Genomic DNA, 7,911 nt, shown 5'->3' on the forward strand with positions numbered 1-7,911 from the left:
AACAACATCTGGAAATCAAAGGATGAAAAGCAAAACAATAAAATAGGCATGTAGAACGAGTACACTCGCACATGGGTTAAAATAGCAAAGTCCAAGTAAAGACTGTCAACGTTATCAGATTATATAGTTCTAGATTTGCCGGGTTTGTGAGGAGAATTGTCTTGAAAATGATAGTTCCACTGTATATGTCCTAAAATAATGCAAAATTATATAAAAAGTAAGTTGTGCAAGATGTTTGACACCTGTGTGTGTGTGTGTGTGTGTGAGAGAGAGAGAGAGAGAGAGAGAGAGAGAGAGAGAGAGAGAGAGAGAGAGAGATCCCATTTGAATATTTGGAGTTAATTGCAATGACCCCCAATCCCAAGCATGCCATTTTTGGATGCACCAGACCACCTGACCAGTATTGGCGATTTCATTATCTCCAAAGTGTCAGACAGCAATGACAGGCTGCAGACGGGCAATTTTAATTTTGAAATTCGCTTACTGATGATAAATTCTGCATGTTCAAAGGTTACGCAGAGTTTCGTTTAATATTCATGAGCCCAACAGCAAGATGATCCTGGTATTTCAAAGGTGATTGTCAATGTGAGCCCGTGAACCTAAACGTACTGGGTCCCACCCACTGGAGGTGAATACCGTAACCTTGAATTCCTAATGCATAATCTCACTGGGAGGAAGGTGGCAGAGGCTTGCCCCCTTAAATTAAATCTACTTTCTCAATCCCATGGTTCTAGAAGTGACACTGACATTCCCAGGACACCATTCGCTGGTGAGAAACCCCCGCTTGAAACTTGGCCATTAGTTTGGATTTTATTATTCTGTGCAAAGGCAGAGATATCATTAATGTGGCTATTATTAATCTAACCAATAATTTATTTAATAGCATCAGACTGCATGCCTCATTCATGCTGTATGTAACCACAGGGATTATAAAAGTTGTAGTTAATTTAGCTTTAAATAGCTGATCTGGAGTCTCATTCCTTTTTTACCTTCATAATAAATTACAGCATTCCTCATCAGAATGCCCCCTCGCCTGGGTGACTATGGGTCCTATTTTACAAAAGACTGTCTTCTGTTTGATCAGCTGTCACTCCTCTGAACAGCTGTTCTGTTCAAGTCCAGTTTAAAAGTGAAGGACCCTAAGGAGGGAAAGCAACAGAAACAACTGGCCTGTCTGCTTAATAATAATAATAATAATAATAATTTATTTATGCCCCAGCCACTCTGGGCGGCTTCCAACAAAATATTAAAATACAATATTCTGTCAAACATTAAAAGCTTCCCTAAACAGGGCTGCCTTCAGATGTCTTCTAAAAGTCTGGTAGTTGTTTTTCTCTTTGACATCTGATGGGAGGGTGTTCCACAGAACGGGTGCCACTACCGAGAAGGCCCTCTGCCTGGTTCCCTGTAACTTCACTTCTCTCAGTGAGGGAACCGCCAGAAGGCCCTCGGTGCTAGACCTCAGTGTCTGGGCAGAACAATGGGGGTGGAAACGCTCCTTCAGGTATACTAGACCGAGGCTGTTTAGGCCTTTAAAGGTTAGCACCAACACTTTGAATTGTGCCTAGAAACATACTGGGGGCCAATGTAGGTCTTTCAAGACCAGTGTTATGTGGTCTCGGCAGCCGCACCCAGTCACCAATCTAGCTGCCACATTCTGGATTAGTTGTAGTTTCTGGGTCACCTTCAAAGGTTAGCCCCACATAGAGCACATTGCAGTAGTCCAAGTGGGAGATAACTAGAGCATGCACCACTCTGGCAAGACAGTCTGTGGGCAGATAAGGTCTCAGCCTGTGTACCAGATGGAGCTGGTAAATTGGGTCCTCCCTTAAAGAGGGCACATATTGTGGTGAGACCTGGACAACCGACAACCTGTGTTGTGGGTGGGTATGATTGGTCAGCCACAACACCCTACTGGTAGGTCTCTCGAAGGTGAGTGCAATCTGGCTAATGGGACGCAGTCTAAACAGTTCGAGGGACCTATTTATGCCCATGCACGTGTCCCAGAGCTTCCTCTTTTGGCATGCGCATTCGGAACACCCGCCCACCTCCCCCTAATTTTAGGGCTTTGCACTTGACCTTGCTATGCCGTCGTGGGTCATTGGGACAAGGGCACGGCAGGAATTTTCCCCACTTGCCTAATTGGCTGGTGCCATTTGGGTTTCACCTGCTGCATAGCAAATTGTCACAACTTGTAAGGTTGTGGATAGGCTCTGGTTCAAGTGATAGGGATGGGAGAACGCTCTTGCCATCCCTATGTGAAAGGTATTCCGTTAAAGGAATCCAGGGACTTGATAGTTTGGTCAACCCCTGAGAGGGGGCTGTGCCTGTGCCTGAGTCCAGGAGGACATTTGGGTGGCGGAGTTAGCCTGTTCCCGGCTTTCCGCTTATCCAGGTATTCACCCCTGGCTGACCTATGCTAGAACCCTGGGTCAGCACTACCTGCATGGCAGGGATCTAGTCGAACCAGAGCCTATGCAATCAATCACTTTCTGTAATCAATAAAGTTGTGGCCTAAATTCTGCCAAAAACCAAAACTAAAATTTGAGTCAAGTGTGAATTTATTTAGGGGGGAGGTTTCTTGGTCTGAACACGCAAACAGCTGCCCCAGACACAGAATTGAGACTGGTGAGATGTATGGTGTTTTCATTTGAACGACAGTAGTGCTCTCTATTTTTGCATTTATACATGTAGATTAACATATGCAAATTTAATGCAAATCTGTGTTCTCCTTTGTTTTGTGATACATTTTCCTTTTGGGGGGTGATGCACAAATGGTTGCCCAAATACCTGTTTTATACATTACCTTGAATGGTAGGCTGTCTCCAGTAATAAGACATTCTTCTGGCCGTATTGCTAATATGATTAACTTCTGCTCATCTAGCCAGTAACATGCTGGCAGCAGTGGCAGACCTTGGGGTCTCAAATTTCAGCAGTGCCCTGTGCCATGTCGACATTTGGTGTGTCCCCCTCACCTTCCATTCCACATCATAGACACAGCGCCTCCAGAGGAACATCTGGGGCTCTGCGCTGAGTGCAACTGAACTGCTCAGAAGGCCCCTAAATTTCCCTCTGCTGGTCGTGACCACAGCAGTGGGATATTTCCAATACACAACCATGTGCGCTACATATTCATGCCATAAACTGCAATAACAGAAGCAGAAGATATACCTATTACCAAAACCAGAAACAATTCCTAATCAGGTTCCTTCAAGCATGAAAACGTCTGTCAGTCCGTGACTAATCTCCAAGACAGTAGCGCATGTTGAATTTTTTCAACTTTCGAATTCCCAAAATGAGGGGTGCTAAAAAGTTGTAACATGACTTGGGAATCCAAAAGATATTTTGGTTAAATTAATATAATATTACTTTTGCCTGACGAGTAAAATGTGCATAAAATTGCATAGATATCATCAGTGCTTTTTTTCCCCTAAAAAAATGTTTAGGGGTATTCTCATTTTGATTCAAGAAAATCACCATTTTATAGTTCAAATTGGGGAAAAATAAATACCAAAGTACAAAGATTCACAAAATGTTTAGCGGCATACCCCTGCATCCCTCCAGCAAAAAACACTGGATGTCATTAAAAATGATTGCTTAGTACTTTAAGTTATATTATATAAACATATTATTTGTATTTATGTATTTTTTGTTATTATTTAGCATCGCTTGAGATTTTCAGAAGGTAAAATTATTTTTTGTTTTGTTTTCCAAAAGCAGTTTATGTGCTTCTTCATCAAACTTAGGCTTAGCAAGCTAAATGTTGTCCAATCACAAAAATAAAGGCAGATTTGAATTCCTGCCACCCAAGACCCCTCACTGAAGGAATTTGCAGAAAAATTCACCCCCTAAAATGACAAGCCCTCACCTAGGGAATCTGTTCTGGCGCAAGCAAATGAGGATCAAAAGGGCCAGAGGCAGATAATGACATCAAAGACACGCTGGAGTTTGTGATGGTCCGGTTCCAGAGCAGAGAGCCTAGGAAAGCAAAGGGAGGAGACTGAGTCTGTGTGGATAGGTTGGGAAAGAAGCTGCAAAGTTTGGACCTCTGACTTTCATATAAAGTCTTTAAAACAGCAAGGTGCATTGAAAAGGGCTTGTGAAACCAGCCGACTATTTTGCTGAGAGACTAAAATGCTGGTGGCACAGGTGATAAGGTATTAGGGAATGAATTGCTACTGAAGGCGCTGGTTTGAGTCTCTCTTTTAAGTTGTGGGTGAACATATCAGACGACACAGCAATTCTTCAGACAGCTCTTGTTTATTCACAGAACAGAACTGAACTGAAGGGTTCAGCTAACCTGCTTATATAGAGCTCAACTACAAAGCAACAGCAACAACTTTCTGTAACTATCCAATCACTGAACTTTCAATTCCTTATTTGCAAATGTGGACCTGAGTGAAAACTATTTACAGTATCCCCCTGCTGGCTCCACACACTTACTTTGCCATATCTAAGGCCGGTATGATGTCAAGTTATCATTTGACAGAAATGCTGAATTCATATAGCAGAAAAGTGGCACAATGTGGAATACCCATAGTGCCTTGGGTCCCATGGATCGATTTTAACTGATGGAATTTAAACTGCCAAGGAAAAAAAAGACCAATTTTAATAATTGATTTAAATTAAGTTTGCCATTTTGTAAGGCATATGCTTCTGAAAAATATGCATAGCATTTTGTTTTTATTACAAAAACATATTGGTTTGCAACTAAACAGAGTCTGTATACTTCCTAGGGATGAATTACAAACGCTCTGATCAGGCAGACCTCATATTTTTGCACTACAGTTTGGCATCTGCTCAGAGACAAGGGAGGCTGGTATGAAATTAATGAATTTCAGTTTAGTTTCTTCATATGCCTGCAAGGATAAGTAAGAACACTTCCAATTTCTGCACGCATATTACTTCCAGCATTAGGGATAACCACAGATGGAAATCAGATACACATACAGATGGGAATGTGTATTTGAGTGTGGATGCTGCATTGCTTTAGAATTCACTTTTGAACATAGATTCAAATATGCATCTCCTTCTACATTCTGCCACAGCTTGTTGTTGTTTAGTCGTTTAGTCGTGTCCGACTCTTCGTGACCCCATGGACCAGAGCACGCCAGGCACTCCTGTCTTCCACTGCCTCCCGCAGTTTGGTCAAACTCATGCTGGTAGCTTCGAGAACACTGTCCAACCATCTCGTCCTCTGTCGGCCCCTTTTCCTTGTGCCCTCCATCTTTCCCAACATCAGGGTCTTTTCCAGGGAGTCTTCTCTTCTCATGAGGTGGCCAAAGTATTGGAGCCTCAGCTTCAGGATCTGTCCTTCCAGTGAGCATTCAGGGCTGATTTCCTTCAGAATGGATAGGTTTGATCTTCTTGCAGTCCATGGGACTCTCCAGAGTCTCCTTTAGCACCATAATTCAAAAGCATCAATTCTTTGGCTTCTTTATGGTCCAGCTCTCACTTCCATACATCACTACTGGGAAAATCACTACGTTCTGCCACAGCTAGTAGTGCATAAATACCTAGAAAGGGAAGTGTGAGTAAATTAGTAACAGTAGTTACCAGAACCAGACCAAAACATTTTGGCACCTGAGGCGAATTGCAAAATGATACCCCTTACCACCGGCAAAGAAGAGGGGAGCGAAGATCTACGTTGGGAATGGGGGCAGGAATCAAAACAACCTTACCCAATGGTTGAAGTGGGGACCAAAGGCCATCACGGTCTAGGAAGGGGGAAAGGGCCCATTCTGAATCATTCCGGGTGGATGCAGAGCCCAAGAGACCCCAGAGGGTCTTCCACCATTTCCTCCCTTAGAGGTGGAAGACTGACAGCACCTCCTATTCGCACAGAGGCCAAGAAGAGGACAGCTCTGGCCTCCAAGAAGCGTGCTGAAGCCACCACTGGACATTGATTGGGAAACAGCAAATTCTTACTACCTTCATCAAGCTGCCAATATTTTAAAGTAAAAACCATGACCACTGTACTGGCACAAAACTGATACAGGTTTGTAGTGCTGATCTGTTATACCTCAAAGTTGGCTTGTATTGTACAGTGGTACCTCTGGTTGTGTGGGACGCAGGTGGCGCTGTGGTCTAAACCACAGAGCCTAGAACTTGCTGATCGGAAGGCTGGCGGTTCAAATCCCCGCGACGGGGTGAGCTCCCGTTGCTCGGTCCCTGCTCCTGCCAACCTAGTAGTTCAAAAGCACATCAAAGTGCAAGTAGATAAATAGGTACCACTCTGGCAGGAAGGTAAACTGTGTTTCTGTGAGCTGCTCTGGTTTGCTAGAAGCAGCTTAGTCATGCTGGCCACATGACCTGGAAGCTGTCTGCGGACAAACGCCGGCTCCCTCGGCCAGTAAAGCGAGATGAGCGCTGCAACCCCAGAGTCATTTGTGACTGGACTTAACTGTCAGGAGTCCTTTACCTTTACCTTTTTACCTCTGGTTGTGAACGCTTCTGGTTGTGCACGCTTTGGGTTAGGAGCACCAGTAACCCAGAAGTAGCTGCTCCCGGCTGCGAACTTTGCCCTGGGATGAAAGCAGAAATCGCACTCTAGAGGCACGCTTTCGCTAAAGGCGCCTCAGGATAAGAACGGTTTCAGGATAAGAACAGACCTCCGGAATGAATTACGTTCGTAACCAGAGGTGCCACTGTATTTCCCATAGCTTTCAGAACTTGCAACATCTGTTGATGTTCTTACTATGCTGTCTCCTTTTCTTTGGTTCTTTGGTACTGGTCCTTGTTAAGCAGTGCTATTTTTTTAGAAAAAGATACCAGAACTCACCATGTTCTCCTATAATGGCAATGGCACCCACATGAGACGTGCCAGAACTGAGTTCCAGCTGAAGAAAAGCCCTGTTAAGTATATTTGGTTTAATTTACACTGAAATGAGAATGCCTGTGTGTGTTGGTGAGAGGGTTTAACTGGAAGATTCCATTGAAGCTAAGTTAAGAGCAAAAGGGGCTGTCTGACATGCCTTGATGGGTAGATAATTAACTGTTTTCATTCTCAGGTATCTCTGATATGGTGTTTTAAAAGCAGGTCACATTAGAGGTATTGAATTGCAAATTCGCCATCTTGGAAGGATGGTGGCATGAAGGATGAAAATGAAGCTCTCCAGGAGCACATGACCACACACAACCTAGAGCAGGCATAGGCAAACTCGACCCTCCAGATGTTTTGGGACTACAACTCCCATCATCCATAGCTAACAGGACCAGTGGTCAGGGATGATGGGAGTTGTAGTCCCAAAACATCTGGAGGGTCGAGTTTGCCTATGCCTGACCTAGAGCCTCTGCTTCTAGGTCTGTTTGGAGTATTTCATATTTTCAAAGGTGCTGAGCATCTTAGAAACAGAAGACAGCACAGTGTGTTTTATGAAGTTATTTGGATGTATCTTTGATGTTTTTGTTTTGTTTTGAAGAAACTTCTACAAGTAAAGATTTACTTAAGCGCCTTGACAATGTTTTATTTCCAAGAGGAGTCAGCTTCTATGCATCCAGGCACTTCAAACTGCACAATATTAACACCTGGAATAGTCCTGTGCCCTGGAGAACAGCCCTATATATATATAAATGCAGAAAATGTTTTTTTTTTTCCCCTTACCCACTACTTATTTTGATCCAGGAAAAGTTATATATCTGGTGGCCTATAGCATTTTGCTCCGCGTTTATGTGTTATACCGTGTTTATTTGTTATATATTGAAAATCAATAAAATCTGTTACAAAGAAAACCCATCCTGCTGAAATGCTGTCATTTTTTCATTTTTTACAGTATAGCAGCAATGTTCTGATTTATTTTTGTCCCTCCAGACAGCAATAATGTGGTTGCATGAGGGAAGCATCACTGAATAAATCCGCCTCTTATGTACCATTATGGAATCAAGAACATACAGCAGAATATAAGGGGCTGG

Source organism: Podarcis erhardii (genome assembly GCF_964252035.2).
Source record: "Podarcis erhardii genome assembly, chromosome: 13".
Lineage (NCBI taxonomy): Eukaryota > Metazoa > Chordata > Lepidosauria > Squamata > Lacertidae > Podarcis > Podarcis erhardii.